The sequence below is a fragment of the Gopherus evgoodei genome, chromosome 4 (assembly GCF_007399415.2).
Source record: "Gopherus evgoodei ecotype Sinaloan lineage chromosome 4, rGopEvg1_v1.p, whole genome shotgun sequence".
In the NCBI taxonomy this organism is placed as follows: Eukaryota; Metazoa; Chordata; order Testudines; family Testudinidae; genus Gopherus; species Gopherus evgoodei.
This window is the reverse complement of record NC_044325.1, coordinates 92,998,779-93,025,251: the sequence shown is the minus strand read 5'-3', so window position 1 is coordinate 93,025,251 and position 26,473 is coordinate 92,998,779. Positions and strand designations below refer to the sequence as shown.

The 26,473-nt window shown below is 41.8% G+C and overlaps 1 protein-coding gene across 4 annotated transcripts in view; it reads left to right on the top strand.

Moving 5' to 3' along the window:
• BDNF (brain derived neurotrophic factor) overlaps window positions 1-26,473 on the top strand; it is a 49,917-nt gene that overhangs the window by 16,051 nt on the left and 7,393 nt on the right. Inside the window, exon 1 of one of the 4 annotated variants that reach the window (XM_030560213.1) lies at window positions 4,469-4,744. The exons of 2 other annotated variants lie outside the window; for them this stretch is intronic. The gene's annotated coding sequence lies outside the window, so the exon portion shown is untranslated. Of the gene's footprint in view, window positions 1-4,468; window positions 4,745-5,649; window positions 5,777-26,473 lie in introns of those variants that run through there. One more of the 4 variants, XM_030560215.1, reaches the window with a different exon arrangement.

The window sequence follows — 26,473 nt, the reverse complement described above, 5'->3', positions numbered from 1 at the left end:
TATCCTCCTTTCTCTGTGCATTGCCATTCGAGTGTTGTGCTGCTATATTCAGTTGTGGCCTTTGTTCCTGCTCTTCTGCTGACTCCCAGTCCTTGCCTCCTAAATCATGCCTTCCTTATCTTGCATTACACTGTACTGGTGTCTTTGACTGTTGTCCTCTCATGTCAATCCTTGTACAGAGCAGATGCAGTACTACAAAACTACTCTAACTTCAGTAGTACAGTACCGCAGGAGTCAATACGGACAATATATTTATTATATTGGATACCGTGCCAGTACTTTCTGCATATTGTAAAGTGATTTCATGCCCTCCTTAGAAGTTACCAAGTACATTCTTGCAATTGCCTAAGCAGTAAATTAGATTATTTTAAAATACCAAAAAGGAGACCAAGAAACCTTTATATACACACTGGACCACATTCTAGTCCAGACTCTGGCCACTTTCCACACTTTTAACAGGGCAGCTACTGATGCCTCTGCCATGGCAATCTCTAGTTGGCATAGAGCTGGTACAGCCAACTTTATGCTTCTTTCTCCTGGCATCCCAGCCATATAGGGTGTGCCGAAGATGTGAACAGAGCACAACAATCCCTGGCTACTGTAATGGATCCCAGGGATACTTACAAGCTGGCACTAAGCAGCTCTAACTTGCTTTACCTACCAAACCAACTCCCAGCAGCCCCAGGGGTGGAGAAATGCAAATATGGCATGCTGCCAACTCTCCCCACCCTTGTTTTCTATACTGAGTACAGCTTGGTCATTTCATTTGCATGAAGTCTGGTTGCTCGGAATTTATATAGCTGAAACAAATGTAGGCTCAGTCCTGCAGGGTGCTGTGCATGTGCAAAGTGCAAAATAAGGGCGCTTAGAACCCTCTCAAGCTTTCAGGATCAAGCTTTGGAACCCTAAATTGCTGCGTTTTCTGTGCACTGATTGACACGTAGTCATACAACAGAGTCAATATTCAGTCATTCGATGACAAATGTGGTTTGTCTGCGAACTCAAACTATGTCTATAGCCCATTGTGATTTTTAGCATCACTTGAGTTGATTTCGATCAACTTTCCATTCCTTTATTCTGAAAAAAAGTAGCAAAGATAGTTAACTAGGAGACGAGAATAAACATAATTAAACATAAAATACTTGTAGTGATATTAGTACTGACCTTAGCCAATTAAAATTATTAATAGAAAAAAATACTTTGGTGTCAAAACCTGAGTACATTGCCATCATTCTCATTTGTATAATCAGGATTAGTTTATGTTTCCTGACAACAAGGAGAGATGGGAATCCAAATGGTTGCTTCTTGACCTTTTTCTCTTGGAAAAACAGGTTGGGATAATGTTATGCTAATAAAACAGATGGTATAAAGATAGCAAGAAAAGTTTTGTTACAAAAAAAGACTCAAAAACCTACTGTGTTGGTTAAATACAGAATGTTTGGAAAAAGATTATTCCTTTTAAATATTGGAGTTTTGCTACTTCCATTAGCATTGTGAAGGGGAAGTTTAAGAACCCTGCAAACTACTGTATCATATAATTACAGTCTTTTAGGGTTTGGTCCTGATAGATCAATCAGTTTAATTCAGAACCCCAGCAGAGACAGAAACCAGAAGTGTATGCTTCTGCTTCTTCTGTGTGGTATCTACTGCATCATTAGTGCCTATGGTATAGTTTAAATTTAAGTCAGCAAGACAGCACTGATCTTTGCAATCTCCTGTTGCTGCAGGGATAAATCAACATTACATTGATTGACAACCCTTATTTGTACTTTCTTTCTCGTTTGTTGAATTAAAAAAAAAAGTTTATATCATGTACACAAAAAACCAGTTCAATTATTTAGGGGGCAAAAGACTGGCAGTTTCAAAATAAACTTTATATCTGTTGATGTGCCATGATAATGATTCCAAGAGCCTTGGAGAACACTAAGAGATGGCAAATTGATTGAAAGTGAAGTTTATCTGATATGGAAATAATTTCTTATCGCTTTGTTCCTTTCCATACAGCCTGCATTTTTGCTTTTTGTTTGAAATACCCTCTGTATGCTGTTGCCTATAAAACCCCACTAGGGAAAAATGTATTCACCTAACACTGTTAGGTTATGAGACATCATTTTTCAGATGATAGTGAGGTGAGAATGCAATAAGAGCTTTCTTTATGGGTTCACCTGGGAGTCAGTGGGAAATCTCAGGAGGTATAATCCTTGCAACAGGAATTTTGTAGGCAGTAGGCTATATATCTCATAAAGCTGACAGAACATCTAAGAATGATGGCTAGATTTGCCAATGGGACTGCCTTTGTATTCTGAGTGTTGTTTCAAAAAAAATCTAATAAATTATGGCCCGATCCTTTCATGCTTGCTCATGCAAAGCTCACTTTGAAGGCAATGTCAAAGCCTGGAAAATCAGGAACATAGATTGTATGGTAAACTTTAATATTGAAACCCAGATGAAGCATTATTTTCATTTCCCCATTGGGCCTCCAAAGACTGGCTGGTAATGATCCCCAAGGGGCTGGTTATGCTAGATAAGCATTGTCAGAGCACAGTGGTACTCTGACCATGCCTTGTCCCCCAGGTATGTCCCTACACCATGGCAGAAGGCTGAGCGGGGGTGGCAGAGCCACCTGGAGATTCCCGCATGCAGGAGAATCCTCGGATGCCTGGTTAAATCAACTTTATGGTCCTTTTTCACCACCAGAGCACAGTTCAAATTAATTTATCATGATTAATGATCCCATGGTTTTTAAATGGCTGTAACATGGTTCATTACCCAGGTTAAAAACACTGGTCCTACCTATAAAGACAAGGCCAAAACATGTTATAACAGCTGGGAATCTATAGTGTCCTATCAAACCAGTTACACAACATAGAAAAATTGCTGTGCAGATGAGCCCTTGAACTGTTTTCAAAAATTGTTTGACTTAACATAATTTAGCCCCTCAATGTTAATGTAGGGCAGTCACCATTTTCACAAATGTATGCCTGCTACCACCACCACTTCCAGACAACAGTTAATAGATGCTTCAGTGTCCCTAACCTAAGATTCTTGATACTGTTCATGTGCACGTGTATTGCATTTAAAGGAAGGGATCTCACTATAGAAATAAAATAGATGAATTAAATTATCACTAATATAACCTTTCAATAGCCTGCTGCCATTACATTTGAATGGTAGATCATTCAGATTTGTTGCTCTGAATGTGCAGTATAAAAGAATGGGTGTCCTGTTCAAACCATTATTAAAAACAACTAAGTATGAATGTCCCTAATTGCAGGAGACAACCATACTAGTGTGGTTATATTTGTAAATGTGAATGGTCCCATAAAAGTGTGATCAAAATTAAAAAATAAAGTAAATGTGTTAACTGATGACTAATTTAAACAAGTTCCAATAGAAGGTCACCTGTGCAATCCTCTTGTCTGCAGATTCTGCCCTCAGTTATACCTGTGTAACACCACTGAGAAAAATATGGTTGTACAAGTGTGGCAAAGATATCCTTGAGGACAGAAATGAAGGGTGGGTTTGTACAGGTGTGGATGAGGGCAGTATTTGACCAGTGAAATTGGTATTATTGATGATTATATACCAGACGGAAAGAACAGAGCATGATTTTTAGAGCCCGGGCTGAGTTTGCAGGGCTGGCAGTTTGAAAGGCCATCCTTTTTATTTGTAGGCTGAGTTAGTCTGATCTGGAAATCATTGAGACAGTAAATGTGGAACCCTTTTCAGTATGCTACTAGATTTTTAGCCAAACCACATTTAAAAAAAAAAGTCCAAGAAGTCTTGTAATGTGGTACTTTACTAAGGTTTTTTAAACAATTTTAAAAGCCGTAGCAGGGAAATAAACTAAGTTAACCACATGTAAGCCATGTTGGTCCTCTTAACATACATCAAACATTGTTTTATGTAGAAGGCCTTAGGTATCCTCAAATTTCAAAAGCCTGGAATAGTCATGACTTTTCTGATCTAATAAATGCAGGTGTTTCATAGTAAAGGCGCACAGATTGTCTGAAGGCAAAAATGACTTACATATATTTGTTAAAGCAAAACCTTGCAGTGCAGGCTAAGAGCCTGAGCCTACTGAAGTTAATGGGACTTTTGTCATTGACTGCAGTGAAAACAGGTTCAGGCCTTAAGGTTTAAGGTATTTGCCTCATGGGAGAGATGATAATCCCCCCTTTTAAAATAAACTAACTCACCCTATGCCTGTTTTGGGGGAAATGGGAACAACTAAAGTGAGACCATCATAAACATGTGTAAGGCACTGAAACGAAACCCTGTTAATAAAAGATGCATCATTCTCAATGCATGGTATTTTGATTCTTGTAATCCATGCAGTAGTGTGTCTATTAGAGCCAGCCAGGGTATCATATGACATACACGTCAAGAGTGTAGAGCAAGCGCTAGTGTGGCTTCCCACCCACACTCCCATTCAGAGCGCTAGAGGTCTGATGAAGCTTGAGCTAACCCTAGCGAGCGAGCGAGCATGAAATCTTTCTGTCTTTACCAAGATCAAATGGAGCTACTCGGTCAGGGGATGCCATTATTACCTCCACTATGCAATTTCCACTATCAATAATTTAATCTATTTGCTGCATAAACAGAAGGGGAAACCAGCAAGACAGATTTTTGAAGGGGGAAGAAAACCATCCCCCAAACCAGACCCAATTTGGGAGTTTCGTCAGAGGTCCCACATGCAGCGCTATCGATATTGACTTGTACAAGTAGCCACTAAAAACAAAAGGTGGGTTTTGGATTTCTGTCTGTTGTTATGCCTCAGAGAAAGTCTTTAGGCTGTCTAGATTGTGCAAATATGCCCCTGCGTGCCTCCAGAAAGTGACTAACGTAACGTTATCTGGAGCGTTCATTAATAAAAAATGCTTGTTATTATCTTGATTGCATTCTTAAAAGCAAACTATGAAGGGGTCAGTGAGGGAGCTATATTTAAATTGATCTGGTTTGTTTAACATACTGACAAGTAAACTAATATTCTCCCGCTTTTAAGAGATGTAAGTGCAGGCGCAGGCTCCTGGTGGGTTTTATTTTTATGTGATTCTTCGTTGTCGTTACTCGATTTCTCAGCGTTTCTTTAGTGAAGTCAAACAGGACTTTTGCCTTGTAGCGGGGACATAGAAGTTGCAAGCTAAGAAGCTGGCAGTAGAGCTGCATGAGCAGCTGGGAAAACCGAAATGTGTGAATCAGAATAATAACCGGGGGAGGGAAATTCTGGGTGTTCCCCCCCGGTATTAACTGATAGGAGAGTGTGTTACTAAGGAGCGTAGAATAAAGGGGCAGGGGGTTGTTGATCAGACCCCTTCAGGGCAAGAAGTTTAGGGAGAGGGTGGTTGAGAGCGAGGGGCTGGCGGTGCTCTGCTGAGTGAGGGGCTTGTCCCACTAGGCTGCGATGGAAGGGAAAAGGCGCGCGGTTCCTTTAAGCCAAGCAACCCGGTGCTGGTGTCTCGGGCTTGCTGAAGCTGCTTGCTGGAGACAGTTTGACCAATAGAAGCCCAAACGGAGATCTAAATAATTCCTGAGTGAGAAGAAGCCAAGGCAGAGGCGTGTGTGAGAGGCTCCTGCACCAGCCAGAGGGGAGGGGGGGGGGGATCTGAGCCTCACAACAACTCTGCTGCCCTCCCACCCTTCATAAAGCTTTGATGAGACACTTGAGCTGCCTCCTGTGTTGCTGGGGCTGCAGGAGGCGGCTGGTGGGACTGGGCGGCTGGGAGAGGATGTGACTTTCCGGAGGGACCCGAGCAGGCTTTGTGTGGACAACAAGGTACGAGGCGTCTCCTGGCCCGAACTAACTAACTCCTCCGCCAGCGCGGCCGGCTGGCCGGGAAAGTTGAGTGTCAGGGGCTGGGCACGGGCGGGGGGCAGCCAGGGCAACTTCTGGCTGGGCTTCCCCTTCCCCTGAGCCAGCTCCTGGCGCAGCGTGAGCCCGGGGAAGGGGAACGGAGGGGATCCCGTGCAGAGGGGAGTACCTGGAGGGGGGAGGATGGGCAGCAAGGGGGACTGAGGGCGCGGCTAGGGGGGATCTAAAGCTGGGGGAAGAGGAGATGGGGGTCCAGGGCTCTAGGAAGCCGCGGGGGGTGGGGTCCGGAGCTGGGCGGCCATGCGTGGAGCGGGTGGGGGATCCGAGCCAGGGCTGCGGAGCGAGGCTTAGTTAGGGGGTCCTGGGACTGGGGGTCCTTCTCTCCTCCCCGCTCAGGAGCCCCCCAGCCGCCTTTGTTCCCTGCAGGATCAGCTGGGCTGGGGAGCGCCCCGCCGGCGCGCGCAGACACCTGTCTGCCCCGTGCGCCCGGCAGTGACTGGCAGGTAACAGGCAGCGCCCCTGCGCTTGCTGGGAGGTGGGGGTGGCGCGGTTCCCAGCCTGTCCCCTGCCCTGCCCCCACGGGATGAAATCTCCTCTCCCAGCGGCTGATTGGAGCTAGGTCCCGAGCAAAGGGGGGACCCGAGAAGAGTGTCTGGTCGCCAGGGCTTCCCCGTCGCTCCAACCCCTGGGAGAGCCGGACTGGCATGTGGCACAGAGCCCCGTGCGCTGCAATGGAGACGGGAATTGCGCAGGCAGGCTGGCTGGCTGGCTGGGGGTGGACTGGGGACGGGGATTCCCCTGCCCAAAAGCGCTGCTCCCGGGGGGCGCAGCCACGGGCAGGCTCAGTGACCCAGCCTGCAGTAGCGCGGCTGCAGGGGCTGGGGCAAGGAGCCTGTGACGGGGCGGCGGCGGCAGCCACGCCGGAGTTCAGGCTGCAATACAAAACAGCCCTGTGAACACACACTGTACGTGCGCTGCTGCGAAGGCTGGAAGCGAGCGAGCGAGGAGAGTTTTGATGGGAAATGTGGCCCTCTGCCGGCCGGTAGTTGAACAGCAGCTTGCAGCCGAAGGAAGCGGGGAGTGAGGCTAGCTGTCACCACCTATCTCAATTCCCTGCTGGAGACTGGAAGGTCTTCCATGGATCTTCGCGAGCTACGAGCCCCTTCAGCCCGCTTGTATTCTACTAAAGCGTGGTAGTTAGCAAACGATGCACCCCTAATGAACGAGGGACGTATAGCTGCATCTGGACAGCAGGAGTGAGATGTGCAGAGTATGAAAGATCTGTCAACATTGTTAACTTAGGTGTATGGTCTTAACTGAACTTGCTGTGAGGTCTTTCCCCCAGTCGGTATCTGCAATAACTAGTGAACACTTTCTGAGGAGAGTAAAGGCACGTACTTGGACAGGAATAAAGGCAAAGTGGATTTAAGTGTCAGAGTAATCTTCCCAGTACTGTATCTCTTTCAGCAATAATAATTTGCTGATTACACTGATGTAATTCTGTGAACTAGAGTTGTATTGCTAAACACTGTTTACAGTAGAACATACTGCAGGAAAAGCTGTAAAACAGCGTAGTAAATACATTTGTATTCAAACTTTTTAAATCTTTTCTTCATTGTTAAAATTTGATACTTTGCATTCTCACCTTCAGGACTGGTTTTTTATACAGCCATAAAAGTAATGCATGAGTTCTCGTTGTTTGCTTTATGCAACATTAGATTTCCTCCAGATTTAATTAAGGTTATTAGGCTATGACATGGACAGTTTCAAGCTATGATAGCTGTAAGGAATTAAGCAGTGCAGTTTTGGCAGTGGGCATACACAAGTGTATGTGTAACATATTGCCTGAAATTATAAATGGAGTGTTTGAGTATAACGAGAAGAAACTCATTGACCGCAGCTCAGAGTAATGTATCTATACTATCAACTGAGGTACAGTAAGTGAATGGAAAGATACATTTGTTGAAATGTAACCTTTACTGGAATTTAAAACATGTTGGTTTCCATAACTGGAATTCCAGTGCCATAAAGTCTTTGTCCTTTTCCTCAACTTTGTGTAAAACTGAAGAAAGAATATGACAGTGTTCAGTAAATAATTAAACTGATTATACACTGTGCATTCAATGAAGAAGAGAACTCTTCAGAGTGTAAAAGTTTCTGACTTTGAGTAAATTAGGTAATAGCTATGTGTTCTTTCTTTTAAGAATTGGGAAGAGGGTAAAATAATCGTGGTTTTTTTTTCCTGTCTTCGTTTTAATTTCATGGCTAGATTGAAAATAGTTCTCTTTCCTCTGAAAAGGAATTAGCATTAAATGGTAAGTGGTTTTGGATGGTCAGAACTGAATTAATCATTTGGAATATCCTACTGATTTTCTTTTAAATATAATTTTACAAGATTAAAAGAGTAATGTGTTATAATCATGGACATCATTCTTTTTAATTCCGGAGATGCTATTAGTGTCTTCACTTGAACATTAAAGTTTTTTACAATGTACATTTTACTTTCACTTTATTATAGGTTGCTGTTTTGAGGTTATTACCATTGTGAGATCAATAGTCATTACTTATTTATGCTTCTAGTAACTGAGTTTTAATATATGCAGGGAATCTATCCTGGGGATATAGTCTCCTCAGCAAGTATTTGTGTATCTGTAATTCATGGTTTGATAAAAATACATATACATGAAAAATCTATGGTATTTCATATATATCCACACATACAGGGGCAGGCTGTGAACCTCTTGCTTATACACATGAACAGTTAGTCATCCAGCTAGTCCCACTGATTTGGGGTGGGTAGTTGTTCACCAGCTTGAGTAAGAAGTTTGTAATCTGGTCCTTTATTTGTATGTGTTTAATCAGTCACCTCACAGTAAAAGGTCATAATATTGATTTAGGGCCACTTTCTCATCCCTTAATCACATTGAGTAGTAGTTTAGTTCTTGAATAGTCTGACTGGAATCCATGGATCTACTTGCAGAGTAAGATACCACTTAATGTGAGTATGGGTATCAAAACCGACCCCATAGCGTTTGCATTACTATGGGCCCAGTGGTGGCCTGGTTTGTGTAGCTGTGCATGATGTAAGTGGGTATAAGGCTCCCTGCAGCCATGTGCTAGTTATTCGAACCATGGGTAGATGTAATGCCTCTGTGAAGACTGTCTCCTTCTGCACGTCTCCTCCCATTGCACGTGTGGTGCTTTAGCTGTGCAGATAGACCAGATGCAAGATACCTGTCCCGCAGACTATGGGGAACCTCTGAGGCACATTGAGACTCTCTTCTGGTCCATTCTTGGGGCAGCACAATAGCATGCTACCCCTTACTCAGGGCAAAGCCACAACTTGGCCTCAAATACAAAATCACTTGAAAAGTGCTAATAGTCACTGTTAGTTAACACGCCCAAGAAGAGCCTTTCTACAAGGCTCCATAACATGAACCAATTTTCTGGCATAGTACTACCACCTACCACTTAATGTTCAACTTCACTGAACCACAACTGGGAAAACCCTTTTATAAATATTATGTCTTCTGTTCAGACCCACAGTATTCTTTGCTTTCTAACACTGCAGAGAGGATGCTGTCATTATAAGGTGGTAATTTCAGCTTAAAGCAAGCTGAAAGGATCAACAACATTTTAATTCTTATCTGAATAACCCTGCTGGAATAGGGGAGTGGGGTAGAGGGGTGAAGGGGAGGGCAAGAAGTGTATATCGTATTTTGTAAGGGGATGAGGAGGCTAAACTGAAAAGGCTGGCTCTCATCAATATACTTTCAAACATAAAACACATTAGTTTATATGTTGCCACAGGAGGACTGCACGACCCAGCTGAAAACACAGTACAGAGTTACATTTTTAAAATTCATCTTTCTAATGTGCAGTCAAGACACACATAGGAAAATAAACATCCAATAAATCTTTTTTAAAGTCGCACACATAATGAAGATCCAGAGCTGAAAGTAGCCTGCAGTTTTAACTTATTATCTCTACAGTACTTTCTCACTATAAACAATAGAACATAATAGCTGAAGAAGTGGAAGAAGTTGCACTGCTAGCTCAGTTAATAGGTCCTCAAGGGTGCACATAGAAAAGCAGAAGTCAAGGAGAAGTTATGGGCAGAAGAATCTCAAATTTTGTGTGTGTAAACCTGAGAGTGGATATCAGTGAGCTTTCACACTGCTATAGTGAGTACTGCTTTAAAAATAAAAGGCCCTCAAATTTAAGTATCTGCCTTATAGATTTATATAAATGGCTGAAATGTAGTTTTAAGCATGTGTCGTCGGCCTACAGTGAAAATCTCATGTTATGCACTGTGTGGGGTAGTGGAGGCTCTGATGTAAGCAGATATATCCTTTTAGTAGAGTAATTATTAACTTGTCTTGACTTGTTTTCAGATGATTGTTATGCACACTCCTAACTGCAAAATTGCTGTTTAAGTGAAAGGCTCTCTCAATCATCTCTTAAATCAGTTCATATGCTGGCACTGCAGTGAACTGCATTTTAAATAGGTGTTTTTAAAAATAGTTAAAGTTGAGTACTAACTTTTTAATTAATTTTTTTAAATATTACTGAAATGAGAAGTAGTGGAATAAATTACAGTCTCTGGTTCCAAAAAAGGAAAAAGGTGAGTAGTATCCCCTTGATGCCTCTTATCGCAATGAACAAGGAGTACAGGTGTGTTTTTAAACAAGCTGACTGATGTGCAGCTGGAACTGAGACTAACAGCTGGTAAGCTGTGACCACTGTGTTATCATGCTGACCACTATTGTCTCATTGTTGCCTTGTGCTCCCCTATCTAACTGTTTCCATCTGTCTCTTGTCTCAGAGCTGGATTTGTAAACTCTTTGGGGTAGGGTGCTGATTTTTTTGTACTGTGTTTGTACAGCACCTAGCACTATGGGATCCTGGCCATGATTGGACTCCTAGATGCTGCCACAGTAATAATGTACATTAACTACACAGTGTATTCAAACAACTTGCTCTTATACTGACTAAATTGTGTAATTGATGATGTTGCCAGATTAAATCCTTATGCCACTTGGAGGCAGACTTCTTTAAATACTAGAAGAGACAGCATCAGAGGGAATAAAATACTTTAGTTTTTGGACTAGACAAGTGTGTTTATAGGGCAGCTGTTCTGTTGGAATACCATGTAGCATTATTTTATGTTAGGCACCTATTGCTATAATTTTAGGTCCTGATCCTTCAAACATGTATCTGGGTAACTATGCTCAAATGAGAAGTCTCACTGACATCTCTGCAAATATTCACATGAATAAATGTATGCAAAAGTGTGTTTGCTGGTTCAGAGTCTTAATTTTTCACTTTCTTCACAATATTGGGGCAGATTCTCAGCTGGTGTAAAATAGCTGTATTGATTTCAGCTGAGCCAGATTGATTTAAACTAGCTGAGGATCTGCTAACATTTGAAGATCTGATTACATTAACCACATATTTGTTAGTCATGCTATATCAATTTTGTTAAACTATGTGTGTAAAATAAAAAGAGTCCTAATTTCAGTCACAGTAAGTATTAATTCCAATTCTTTATAAATCACTCAAGTATACAAAGTGAAAAGGAAGGGAGGAGAAAACAAGTTGTTTTTGTTTTGTAGTATAAACAAAGGATTTGCTAGGATGATACTAAGTAGATGAATTGTAATCCCTTAGTTACTGTGACATTACCAGTTCCAAAATGTCCCATTACTGCATAATCTAGGCATCACTAATTGCTACAGCTGTCTGAAGATGAGTTCCATTGGGCAACTAGGAAAAGCAAAATTGACTTCATGTAGTAACTTTTCTTTTGCTTGTGACAGCTGTCATCGTGCTGCAGTAGTTGTATATTTACTTCATTAGGAATGTAGTGTCTTTCCATGAAGTAATTCTCTTTTCAACTAGTTAATTAAGACTTTGTAATTTCCTACCATGGTAATTGCACACAGAATTGAAAGCATGACAATCCATATGATTTTTTTTCTGCTAAGTCCTCTAAAATACTTGAAATTTAATGGCTCTTTATTCCATAAAGGTGCCTTAATTTTGGGTCCATTAAATCTATTTTCCTTTTTCTGTATACTCTGACAGCAAAATGCAGAAATCATATTACTTACTTTCATACTGTATTATAAATTTAAAGAAAAATAGGGATGTTGCTTTAATTTCAGAGTAGAATAATTACAAGAGGTAATTCTAGGGGTGAAAAAGAATACTTATTGCTAAATTCTAGAGAAGTATTTGGAGATCTGAGTAGCTCAAAATCTGAACTACTACCGCCACCTAGAGATAAATTCCCACATTTGCCAGATATGCCAACAACTTTTTGTGCATGCAACTCTTGAAAACTGAAATTAGTGATGAGGATATTAATCTTGACTGCTCTGAGTAGACAGAAACTAGGTTTAGCGGTGCATGGTGTCTTTGCTTTTAAAATATTTACATATTAATATTGTGTCTATGACTTTTCTGATGAGGCAGATAACTAATCTTCACACAGTCCTCTTTATGCGGTGTAAACAAATAAACAAGAAGGATCAGTTTCAGTAAATCAGATGCCTACTTAACTTTATATTATTACTAGGGAAATATTTGCAAATTAAATTTCTCTGGGTTTGTTACAGGGGTCATTAAGACTTGATTGCATGTTCAAAGTGTGCGCCAAATATATGATTGCAAAATCCCTTTAAGGATTTGATTTTTCGTTTATGTGAAAACTCATTTAAAATAATTTTATTGCGCATAAAAGTTTTTTTTAATAGGAACTTTAAGAATTTTTTGAGGCCGTGACTCTGCACTGAAGTAAATTGCAAACCTCCCATTGATCTGAAAGTGGCTAAAATTCTGAACCCAGTCTTTAAATACAGTATTGAAGTTGAACTGGGGGAGGGATATACAGATGTCTGTTTACCTCCTCCATACATTGGACAATGAAGAGTGGATTTTTCCATTCTATGTGTGGCTGGCTCAAAGAAACCCAGAATAAAGGAGGGCAATCATAATTTCCCCTCTTAAATGTTTCATATTTCCTTCTGGCTGGTGGAAATTATAGTAGTTGCCTTCCATTTGGGAGTATGTGCTTCCCTGGTACAGCCATCAGGAGTTGTTTATACAAAATATTAGAGTATCTTTCTGCACTCCCTACCTCCCAGAACCCATATAATCTTTTTTCTGAATATTTCTCCCTGACCACACATAGAAGACTGGTTTCAGAGACTTAGAAGTAGACTTAAGATAGCCAATATACAGCCATTAAGCTAGGGTTTTCAAAGATGTCTAAGAGATTGAGGCTCCCAACTCCCACTGGATTCCAATGGAGGTTAAGAATCTAACTCTTAGGCTTGGTCTACATGAGGGTGGGGGGGAAAGGAGGAATCGATCTAAGTTACGCAACTTCAGCTACGTGAATAACATCGCTGAAGTTGACGTAATTAGATCTACTTACCGCAGTGTCTTCACTACGGTGAGTCAACTGCCTCCGCTCCCCCATCAACTCTGCCTGCGCCTCTTGTTGAGCTGGAATACAGGAGGCAACAGGAGAGCGCTTGGGGATCAATTTATCTAGTCTAGACACGATAAATCGATCCTCGCTGGATCGATCGCTGCCCGCCGATCCGGCTGTAGTGAAGACATACCCTCAAGCAACTTTGAATGTCCCAGCCATTAGTCTATAATATTTACTTAGCATCTTGTCTTTCTAAATGATTATTCTGGTTATTTCTTAGTATCTTTAGAACCTATGATTACAGTCACACACTATATTATCGTGGATGACTTATCTATGTTTCCTAAGTTTCTCTGGGGATTCAAGGAGTGATTGTGATTAAAGAGAATCCTTTATATTCAAGTTAGGAGCACAGATGCAGGAGTCTTAAACTATGCTATGCTACATTATAGAGAGTTATATGGTGAGTGTTCACTGTATCAGATTATGATCTCATATATCTGAGAGGCTCTCATTGATTGCAATTTGAGCTTTGCATGCATATTTGAGAGCAGAAGTTGGTCTGTTACAGTAAAGGTAGCCATATAGGCACACACATGTATGCAGTGTTGTGTAAGAGTAGGCTGCTGGCAAAAAACGTATGTCTAAATTGTAGGGAGAACTCTTGATCAAAAATATTGTTATACAAACATATGGGTTTAAAAGACCTCAAAACATGCTTTTTTTTATCATGATAATTTATATAGCAGCAAGCATTGGACTAAAATCCTTTTCCTCTCACCCTAACCAATGTGCATGGGATCTTATATTAAGTGTCTAAAGGAGATGGTAGAATCAAATGTACAACCTCCTGTCAACCCTACTATGTGTTAGGTTTTATCCAACATGACTAAAACATGGCTTTATTTGAACATAAGAGCTCCTGAAGAAATACAGCATTGTTTAGAGCAAGGGAGTAAACATCATAATCTCTGGATTCTTTAACCAGCTTTGTCAATGACTGTTTGAATTTGGGTACATCCTTAATCTCAGTGGGGCTGACAAATCTCACTGTTTGTCCATCTCTAAAATGGTCATATATCCTGTAAGGCAGTTCAGTGCTTGAAATTCTAAGATGAAAAGTAATTAATTATATATATTTAGCTTTATTCAAGGGTTGAATTAATGAAACCAGTCACTCCCTCCCTCTTAAGAACAACTATGTCCCCAAAATATAGTTTCTAGTGTGGATATTCTTGGCAAGGGCTCCTAATCATCAGTAGGACTTGATTTTTGGTGTTCTCAAATAAATGAGAGTCTGCTGGCTTCCTGCTGTCATACTTGTATCTTCAACTGATATTTGTGCTCCTCATGAGTTGATCATCTGATCTGATTAGGACATAAATGCCAAAAGACAAATGGTTGTGATAGGCTTCACTCTGAATGCTGACAACGGAATCCAAGGGGGAAGAAAAAACACAGACAAGTCCAAGTTGGCAATGAGTCTAAACCAGTGCCCAAGATCCAAACACAGATGAATATGGTAAAGTCCTGAACTTCATGGCTCCCCTTTATCCTTACTGTCCTTCAGCCCTAGTGGGCTGAATCAAAACCAGATCTGAACACCTCTGAACTTCTGTAGGATTTGGATCCAGATCTAAACTTTACGGCTTGTGACAAAGTCACAGATTATCTTTTCAGTGCAAAATATTGGCAGCTCACCACAGGTGCATCCATGCAGATTGGTCCGCAAGGAGATCCTTGTCTTTTGTTTTGTTTTGTTTTATGAGAGGCAAAGAGAAGTTATGCGAAGTTTATTTCTGTATGAGGGAAACAACCTGGAATATGCAGGATACTTAAAGGAAACAGTAGAAAGGTGAGCTAAGCAATTGTTTATCCACATGCACTCATGTGCATGTGATGGGGAAAACATCAAGGCAATACAACTGCATGTAACAGCGCAGAAACATCCAGCCCCATAATAGTGGTACTCATAAACAAAGATATCTAGTTTCTCTTGACAGAATCTGGTTTGTTAAAGAGCCCTGTCCCATATCTCGATGACATGTTTTCCTTGGAGCACAAGCCAAATGATGCAGTGTTTTTAAGTCCCTCTTAAAGTTGCCCTATAAAATTGTCATAACATTTACCGACCTTGGCACAAAATTTACTTTTCCAGCTTTACAATGATAAAGATCAATGACAAAAAAACTAATGATGATTTATTTGCCCATTCAAAACCAAAAGTTCACACAGGACCTGTGAGAGAATAAGATTCTGAAAGACAACATTGAATAATAATATTATATAAGGCTATAAGAGAGCTGAGCGCTAAATCTCTATGAAGTCTCTGCCTGTGGTTTTCGGAAATCTATGGGTGACAGTTCCACAGAAGTAGTGCAGAAAGCTTAATCACCCAGATGTGTTTTAGCTTGGTTCAACACTGATCTTTTGCTGAACAGAGCCCATGTTGTATGAGAATATTAAAATCATGCACTTGGAAAATTCTTCTATAACCTCCTTGCTAATGGGCCAGTAGCCATTATATGAGAAATGGAAAACACGACAGAGTAAAGCCATGAAGGAGTTTAAACAAAGGCTGCTCTGAAGCGAACAGATTTAGGGTCAAATTCTGATGGGCGCAGAGCACCTGCAGTTTACTTCTGTAATCAACTTCAGCTCACTGGGAATTGATTTTGCACGGAATTGCAAGTTCTTAGCACTTCTGATGATTGGTAGTCTTCAAGTGTACCCCAAAATTCGATCCGTTGAGTTCTGTGATATGACCCAGGGCCCTCTTACCTTGAATAGAGAGATGTGGCCTTGGAAATGATGGAATCCAATATATTTTGATTTTTTTTTCCATTGCTTGGATCAAGATGGAGCTCTGCATACTGGATCTCATCCTCTCCCCAGGCAATGTATCTGTATTACAGATATGGCAACTCTATTCTTCTCCATTTTAAACAAATTAAGGTGTGATCCTCACATTCCTGGCAAAATATTATGCAGTCCTCCTAGGGCAATGTTTTTTGCAGCCTTTGCTATCCGCTACTTGTGCAGTAGTTGTTCTACATGTGAATAGTTATCTCCGGCTTTTCTTAAGCTGCTTTCACTTGGAGCATAATCATTGTGTATGAGCCACGGAAGCTGTGATGTGTCTCAAATCAATACTCTGGAAGAGCTGCCTCAGCATGGGAGAGCATGTTTCTACATTAGCATGTCATTTCAATTTTAACAATATATATTTTTTTATTTTGTTGTTGAACCCTCATATTAGAAGCACAGAGATCAGGTTAAAAACTGAAGTGTTCAGGGGGGAGAGGGAAAAAAGCCATATGGCAAGAGCAGGCGGTCTGGCCACCCCACCTTGGGCTTGTGACAACATGCCCTACATTTAACCTACAGTCAGGAACTAATTAACAACACAGATGGGAGTGAGCTAGCATATGTATTCAAAATAATACCCCTAAGGTTTTAATCAGCAGCCATGCCTCTTGCTGAGTAAGAAACAGAGTGAATCTAGTGTTGCTAAAGAGAGCTTTGCAAAATGGATGAGTAATATGTATGGGTTGGCTATGTTCTGTAGTGGCTAGAGTGCTTCCCTCCATTTGGAGCTTGAAGAGTCTTGCAACAAGAGCTGTACCTTGGCAACAAGACCATTTTCCCTCTTCCCCCAGCTGTGTTTGTGTGTGGATTTCCCAGAAGCGAAGCATTTCTAAGTGGAGAATGGAGTGTTAGTTTGGGACAGGCTATCTTTTATGTATCACTGCTTATAGCAGGGGTAGGCAACCTATGGCACGTGTGCCAAAGGCGGCATGCAAGCTGATTTTCAGTGGCACTCTCATTGCCGGGGTCCTGGCCACCGGTCTGGAGGGCTCTGCATTTTAATTTAATTTTAAGTGAAGCTTCTTAAACATTTTAAAAACTGTATTTACCTTACAAACAACCGTAGTTTAGTTATATATTATGCACTTATAGAAAGAGACCGTCTAAAAATGTTAAAATGTATTACTGACACGTGAAACCTTAAATTAGAGTGAATAAATGAAGACTTGGCATACCACTTCTGAAAGGTTGCAGACCCCTGGCTTACAGAGTAAGTTAGCGCTACTTGTACACTTCTGCAAATAGTTATAGGATACATTTTGGGGGGAGATTCATGTTTGGGAAGCCATCTACACTCCAATCAGCCACCTTTGTTGCATAGTTGTACTGAAAATATAATCATTCACAAATATGCATCTGCCCCTGAGGAGTCTTGAGTGTGAGGAGTCTGTCTCACTGGAATCTGTCTTCTGTCTGGCAAAAGATTGTGCTGCTCTGATGCAGATGTTCAGGTGGTAACCTTATTTAATTTCATTCCCATGAGATCAGTCCATGGAAATACTGGGCCATAGTCTCAGCTGGTGTAAATCAGCATAGCTTCATTTACCAGTATACACTAGCTAAGGATTTGGCCCCCTATGCCCTTCTGGGATTTACCAGAGCAGTGAACCTTTTAATTCTGATGGAAATAATGTCTCAGGGTAGTAGGGAGCCTGTCATTGGATCTAGTGACAAGTATGAAATAAACCTGTGTTACCACTTGCTGAATTAATTATCATGGAAAACTGGGAGGAAAAATATAAGTTTATTAGTAAACTATAAAAAAAACAGTTGCTCAGACAAGGGGCAAACACACATTTTTTTTTATTTGTAGGGAAAGAAATAATTTAAATGTTCCAGAAATACAAAACAGCGGAACATTCCTTCAAGAAAAGAAGTCATTCCATTTACATTTGGGAGCAAGGACAGGGGCCTGACAAAAGAGTTATCTTACTCTTGCCCTATATTTTCTGTAAGGCTACTGTTTTGTATTCACTAGAATATATTTAAACAAACAAACAAAAAACCACCTTGATTTACCACAATGATACTGTGGATTCTACTGCATGATGCTTGTAATCAGAAATTATAAATCATCATTATCAATTTTTTTTAAAAAAGATTGTGCTCCATATCCAAATATCTGTATTGTATTTCTGGTAATATTTTAATATTGCTACTGGTGAGTAACATGTTATCTTCAAAGATTCAAAGCATGGAATCAAAGGGTGGAACACATGCAGCAATTCCTAGGATGCTGCTTTAGTGCCGTGACAAAGGTGGTTTAGCTTTCTAATGAGTATGTCTGTGTTCAACAAAAATTCCCTACCATGGCGTAGACGATGGAGGCTTTTCAAACTTCCTGAGCTCAACCACTAACCAGTTAGATTGTTACTAACAAACCAATATTGTCCTTTACATTCCATGGAATTTTGGACTCCTGCCTTTATTGGACTTCCTGAGGCCACTCTGGAACCTGAATGTAAGCTTTAACCCTTGCCCATATATGGAAAGTATCCCTACAGAGATGCCATGCTGATGAATGGACCGAGCATGTTCTGAGAGAAGTCCAAATGTGGGATGAATGGATAGAAGATGGCTCTGAACACCACTAACAAATACAGGCACAGTTTACGTTAATACCCGTCAGAGCTCTGGTAACAGGCATTTCCAGTTTTTGGATCATGATCATCACAGCAAACTGTTGATTTACTCAGGACCGGCGCCAGGGTTTCTCGCGCCCTAGACGCACGGCCATTTTGCCGGCCCCCGTGCCAATCCCGCGGTTCTGGTGGAGCTGCCGCAGGCATTCCTGCAGAGGGTCCGTTGGTCCGTGGCTCTGGTAGACCTGCCGCAGGCATGCCTGCGGGAGGTCCACCGCAGCCGCGGGAGCAGCCGACCGTCCGCAGGCACCACTGCGGCAGCTCCACCGGAGCCGGGGACCAAGGGACCCTCCTCAGGAATGCCTGTGGCAGGTCAGCCGGAGCCGCCTGCCTCCCCCCTGGCAAAATGCCACCCCCTCAATAATCCTGGCGCCCTAGGCGGTTGCCTAGGCTACCTAAATGGTAGCGCCGGCCCTGGATTTACTTCATTTTGAGGACTGACTATGGCTAACAGCAAGATATCCAGTCAGGTATTCTGTCACCTAGATCAAGGCCGCACACAGTCAAGACCTCAACACAGGTAAGTATCTTGCATAGAACAAATGTGTGTAGTGTCCCTATTGCTTTCTTCCTATCTAGAAAGCACACAGGGCCAGTTGAGGCTGTACAGCTTTGTCTGTCTACCCATATCATGGGGCAAATGTGTCACCTGAGCATTATACTTCTTAATCTTTAGTCCTCCTAGCAACCTGAGCCGTGCATTGTCTATTGCTTACATCTGATCCAAACTGCCACCTATGTGGCCCCCTGTAGGTGGCCAGAAAGGAATTAGTGCTTGCAGCAATGTTCTTATATGGGAGGTTCTGCAAGTTTTCCCGTTGCTGATAGGCGACCTAAGCACCAAACAAAACTGGTATGACAACTCATGTGCTGGCATGCTCATGGCTGCAGTCCAGCTAGGCATGAGTTTCAGTACTAATGGCTCTTAGGGTTGCCAATTTTGGTTGGATGTATTCTTGGAGATTTCATCACAACATAATCTTTAATTAAAGATTAATCTTTAATTCCTGGAGACTCCTGGACAATCCTGGAGGGTTGGCAACCCTAATTTGACTATTGAAGGAGAGCAAATCATGGCTTGTTCATTTATTGAGAAGATAAAAATACCCTCATTGTGGAACTGGCTAACTTATTGACATAGATTGGTTATATATATTTCACTGCAGAGTTAAAAGGAGTGATCAGTTCCATAAAGGAATCTGTCTCGTCAGGAAAGAACTGTTCAATGTTTCTGCTGAATCAATCCTTTGATGTAATATCGCAAGTGTAAGTGGTGCTAAGATTGTTGCATGCAGTTTTCAGAGCTTACCTACGTTTGGAAATCAAGGTTACTTCCAGTGATCAGTCTTTGCTGATGCTTGGACCTCACTCCTGGAAGTCATGGCTTTTCTGTATAGTTCTGATAGAATGGTGCAAGAAATATGGCATCCCTCCCCACCCCTCCTCCTACCCCCCCCCCCCCGTACTCAGCTACTGGTAAGTAAAATGAACCTGTTGGTAGCTAAGATATTTGAGTGATGCTTCTTCCACATTGTTAGGTATTTCAGTTTTAAGCTATTTTCTGGTTAGTGCATTATCCTGTATTAGTGGATGCTCATTAGCACTTTCTGTAGCTCAGTCTGCAGAACTTCTTCAGTGATAGTCCCATATTCACATGCTCACAAGTTTCTGAAAATTATTCCCATTTTGAGTGGAGTGTCCCACTCATGGCCTCTATCGGAAGGTGAACTCCTTTTTGGAAAGCTGCTGTTGTTTTTATTCACTGTGGTAGTGCTCAGAGGCCCCAGTCCTAGGGTGACCATATTTCCCAAAGAGAAAACAGGACTCTCCCAGCTGCTCACCTGAGGCCCCCCCATCCCTCTCGCATGAGACTGTTGCCCATGGCTAGAACCCTGTAGGGGGGACCCCTCAGGAGTCTGTCAACCCATCATTGGAACCCTGCTGCCCCTCCTATTATGGAATGCTTCCTCCCCAACCCTGCCTTCCCTGCTGCAGGGGGCTGGCATCTGCACTCTCCCCCTCCCCAGTTCTGCCACACTACACCCCACTTTTCTGACAAAAGTATTCATTTGTCCTGTTTGCTCTTGCCAACTGATCAAGTCAGCAAGAGCAAACAGGACAAATGCCTCCTTTTGAGGAAAAAAAAAAAAGTCGGGATGGCCGGAACAGAGTTTTAAAAAGGGACTGTCCCAGCCAAAACTGGACATATGGTCACCCTACCCAATCCAGATCAGGTCTCCAAAGTGCTGGGTATCATACAAACATCTAGGAAGGCTGTGTGTGTGGTGAGCTAAACAACCATTTCCCATTGTAGAAGTATTAAAATAATAAGAACATTAGAAAGGCCAAAGGTCCTCTAGCCCCATAGCCTGTCTTCTGACAGTGGCCAATGCCAGGTGCCCCAGAGGCAATGAACAGAGCAGGTAATCACCAAGTGATCCATCCCCTGTCACCCATTCCCAGCTAGCGAACAGTGTGGCCATGAACACACACACCCGCACCCCCATCCAATGGACATCACCACTCTGCTGACATGAAGGTGAACAAGAGTTGTGACATCACTGAGCTGCTAGGCTTGAAAGGCTGTCCTGCCTTTTCCTCACCTGCCTATGCTGCCATCTTCTGCATTGTCTGCACCTCTCAGAGTGGGTACAGTGGGCCTCTCTTAGGTCAGCCTAATGAAGGTGCTACCAGGAGCTCATGCCTCAAGTATTTTGGGGGGTCAAGAAGACCTTGGGTATGAGATGGAGAGAGGAGTTCATTTTGGAACAGCTGGGCATGCTTCGCTGAAATTTGGGGGAACCATCTCCCCATCCTTGCCCCATAGCTTTCCCAGTCCCAAGAATTTATAGGACTAGTGCTACCAGCAGCACCACCAAGCTATTTCAATGCAGGGCCGTCCTTAGGCATAGGCATCATAGGCAGCTGCGTAGGGCACCTGAAAATTTGGGGCACCACTGGGTCTTAGTGCCACCCTCTTGTTTTCCTATCCCTGTTCTGACCCTTCCTGCAGGCTCCCACAGATGGCTGCTCTAGCCTGGTGAGTCTTCCTTGGGAGGGAATCTAGTAGTTAAAAGTGAAGAAACCTCCAGCCTGCCAGACTTATTAGCACAACATTGAAACTGTTAAAGAGACATTCAAGGGGTAATAAAGCCATTTAACAGGCATTTGCCAACCCCAAGGTATATACTGACAGGTGTCCACAAAAGCTTATGCCCAAATAAATTTTTATACTGTCAGTTTCTGACTTTACTGACAAAAACAGTTGTGCATTAATGTAATATTTACACAGAACATGTCAGTCTACAGGATCTTAGTTTAAAAATTGCTTTAAAAATATTTCATTAGTGAGCTGGTGAAGATTATAAAATCACATTTCTAAAAAATGCTTGCATAGAGTTTTAGATGCACAATCATCTTTAGCCATAAATGTGTGGATCTTCAGACATACAGTTTTTTAAATAAATCCTTCAAAAGACCTCCCTTATCTAAAATACACATTTTAATTACTATAGTAAAAACAAAAAGTGCTTCCAAGTCTTTCTGTGTCCTTTCTGTCCATCCCTTCACCACCTCTACCCTCACTCCCCACTGAAGAGAGCCCTTAAAGGGACAACAGTCCTTCCCTTCCAGATAGCTGGACAAAGAGTTTCCCTTTCTTTACTTCTGACTATCCGACGAACTAGTTTTAAAAGAACTCTCCAGCAAAATCAGTACCTTAGTAAGACAAAATCCTTGTTATACCTAAAATCTTTGGAAACATATTTTTTTTAAGTTGGTGAAATTTCATAACCATGTCTCTTGTTATGGAGATCACACAAAGTAAATTACTGTTCCCTTTTTCTAAAAGCAATGAACATTGTTATGAACACACTAAACCTCTCTGATTAATTTAAAAGAATGTCTTTGTTTCAGTGAGTTAAATATGTAGTAATCTGGAACGCTGGTTTAAGATTTGAGTACATTTAAAATATAAATTCAGTTTAGAAATACTGATTAAGAAAATATAAAACAGAGAAGAGCTGCATCATGTATTCCATTATATGTAATGTTGTATTCAGCAGGACAGCTGACTCACCCTTACTATGAAGTTTTTGCAAATAAATCTCTGACAAACTTCAGGGCATATCAAAAAACCTGTGACTGTCATTTTTTATTCCCAAATTTTAGTGCTTTTAATTAGGTACTTTCTTCATGTCCATTCTGCATGAGGGAGAGGGCATGGAATTCTCTGCAGGGAACTGTGACTCTCTGCCACCATGAGGCAGGCCGGGCATCTCATTAACCTTTGCTGTCAAGTCCCTCCTCCCCCTCCCCCACCAGGCTGTGAGCTTGGGCTGCCATCCGGCATAGGGGCACCAGTTTAATAATACTGTCTAGGGCCCCATAAATCCTAAGGATGGCCCTGTTTCAATGTAATGTTAGGACATCATGGCACAATTGTTTTGTGGCTTTCTGAAACTCAGTTTGCCTCTTTCCTTTCCCCTCCCCTGATTACTGTTTGGTATCTCTCCTCTTTCTTGGGTGCAAGAGCTCTGGTCAAACTTAGGGACTTCACAAAAACCCCATAAGGTATCCTGCATAGATATACACTTCCCCAGAGCCACAGGCTGGCTATCACAGTCATACAGTGTATTATTGTTGTATAGCAGCTGTGATACACTCTTGTGAGACAATAAGAATGTCTCATTTTCACAAGACGTAGTTTGCAACAAACTCAGACTTTCTTGCAGCTTTACTTCCAAATAGCAGCTAGCTTGTGTAGTTCTGTCGCTGCCATCTCTGGCAACATAGCTGGTTGGTATTATTACCTGAAGAAGCAATAAGCACCAGCATGAGCAGGGAATAATTCTTCCCTCACATCATGCAACAATTTATGAACACGCTAATTCATTAGATTGTGTCTTGTGTATGTGTTTTTTTTCCTTCGTTTTCAGTAATAAAAAATAATTATAAAGTTGGATGTATAAATAGCCCTAAGGATAACCTACATGCATCAAACATCATGCATGCGTTAAAGGTTAATCTTGTTTGTTCTCAGTACATTTAGTCTTTGCAAATCATGTGCTGACATGCATTTCATTTTGGTATCTGTTCACACGCTTCTGTAATGATACAAAGAGCAGGAACTCATGCCTATGCCATTCACTAAAATTTAGCAAATTGAACTTAAAAAAAGGCTTAGAAAATGGCAAGACAGAAATTGAATAGTTTCTTGCTGCTAATTATATCTTCCACCTGGGGTTCCATTCTGATGAATTTAAAGGTCTAATGTACCATTCACTGCCTAATTTGTTCCCTTTATTTTAACTTTCAAAACCATGTGGCTTTAGTGTCAAGATCCAGTGGAGAAATGTACTTATGCATAGCTATTGACTAGGTTTCTCTGTTGGAAATAGAACCTGTTAATCTTTTTATAATCTGCTTAAATTACGTATCTATATAATTATACTATTTTATATTTCAATGAAGTCTCATTAAATGCAAATATTTGTTTTATTGGAGGGATTATACAGATATGTAATTAAATTCAGATGTAAACTAGTCCTGGCAAGGCCTGCATTTAATCAGTTGCCTTCCCATTGTTACAGTTATGTGGCCTGCTTCAGACTTCACTTACACCAATATAATTCCATTGACTTCAGTGGCGTTACACCAGTCCAGACCAGGATAGGTTTATCTGAGTTTAGGACCATGTGGTGTATGACCTGACTTGTTGCTGGTTTTGCTCTGCCAAGCTGTATTAGGGAAGAAGGATGTTTCTGAGGTCAAAACACTGGGCTGAGACTCAAGGGATCTCATTTCAATTCCAAAGCTCTGCCACAGGCTTCCTGAGTGATCTCGGAGAATTCTCTTAATTTCTCTGTGCCCCAGTTCTCCCTGTGCCAAAATAATACATCCTTTATCTTGGCTATTTATACTGTAAACTCTTTGGGCCAGGGGCCATCCCTTACAATGTGCACGTAGAGTGCCTAGCACAACAGGGCTTTGTTCTCAGTCAGGACTTCTAGCTGCTACCACAGTACAAACTAATAATAAAACATGTATTGTGTCAAGCTTGTGTTGAAGCCTAACACATCATCCAAATGCATAAACGATGGAAAGATGTTGCAGCCCCCATAGAGAACATGCAGGATCAGGTCCTGGTCTGTGTTTTGAGTTGAAAGGGGAGATTTTGCCCTGGTTGACCAAAAGGAAAAAGCAGTGTCAGGAAGGCTGTGGCAGGGAGGAAAACTGAGTTACTATATCATTGCAGGAAGTTGGCCACCACCCTCTCCCTAGCAAAATAGGCAGAGGTTCTGTCCCCGAATCCTGGAATATCCCAGAGATCCCCATGGATCTGCTACAGAAAAAGGATGATCCGCACAGGGCTCCTGTGCATCTGTACTGGCTTAGTGGTCCCGTTTCACATCTTTTGGCTCTGTGCCCTGGGGCCCTCTCGGGAAAGTGAAAGGGCATGCATGCTGCGTTAACTTCTAGGTATATTTGTCACTGTTCCCCATGTGGGAGAGGGACAATTGTCATAGCCCAGCCTGTGTGCAGACTCCTGGAATTGCTGAGGCACCTCCATGCAAGGTTTCATTGAGGTTGTCTTTCCACACATGGAAAGGGAAAGTACCATGCACTGATTCTGGACAGATGCTCTCCCCCCTGTCCCCACCCCCCCGCCCCTGATACAATAGTAAAGGGTATTTAGAAATTCTGCTAGTAAAGCAGATTGGAAGATAGGCAAATACAGCTCTCTTCTCTTTTTCCCTCCTCTGGCTCATATAACACAGTAGCTAAGCAGCAAACAGGAGTGCATCCATAAGGCTGAAGGAATTGGGTTTGTTTAGTTTGGAAAAGAAAAGACTGAGAGGGGACATGATAGCAGTTTTCAGGTATCTAAAAAGGTGTCATCAGGAGGAGGGAGAAAACTTGTTCACCTTAGCCTCCAATGATAGAACAAGAAGCAATGGGCTTAAACTGCCGCAAGGGAGATTTAGGTTGGACATTAGGAAAAAGTTCCTAACTGTCAGGGTAGTTAAACACTGGAATAGATTGTCTAGGGAAGTTGTGGAATCTCCATCTCTGGAGATATTTAAGAGTAGGTTAGATAAATGTCTATTAGGGATGGTCTAGACAGTATTTGGTCCTGCCATGAGGGCAGGGGACTGGACTCGATGACCTCTCGAGGTCCCTTCCAGTCCTAGAGTCTATGAATCTGCATTGGTATTTGGATTTACAAGACATTTACTGTAATGGAACAGGCAGTAACTCTTATTGATCTGGGAGTAGAAGGGAAAAAATTGAAAACTCACATTCTAACTGTTTTCAGTGACTCTTTTGATATGGATATTACAATATTAAGGATCTGGTACCAATTCATTAAGTGAGATATGAAACTTGCATTCATCGTAAATTTGCAGTGCCTGGGGTAATACTTTTAACGTAACAAAGAAAAAGTCTCCAGCTTTTGAAAGTGGCTGAAAGATTTTTATCTGTGCACTGAGATTTAAAACACTCTCAATCCATTGTGACCTCATTATTACAAGATTAGCAGACCTTGTGTGACTGCATCTGTGCTTCCAATATGAGCGCACTGTTGCCTATGAAATGAAAAGGTTTTGTGTGTGTTAAAAGGATTTCCCACCACATTAGCACATTTGGACATCATTCTTTGCCAGAGATAATGAATGTGCCCAATGCACAAGTTACTAGCAGTCTCTT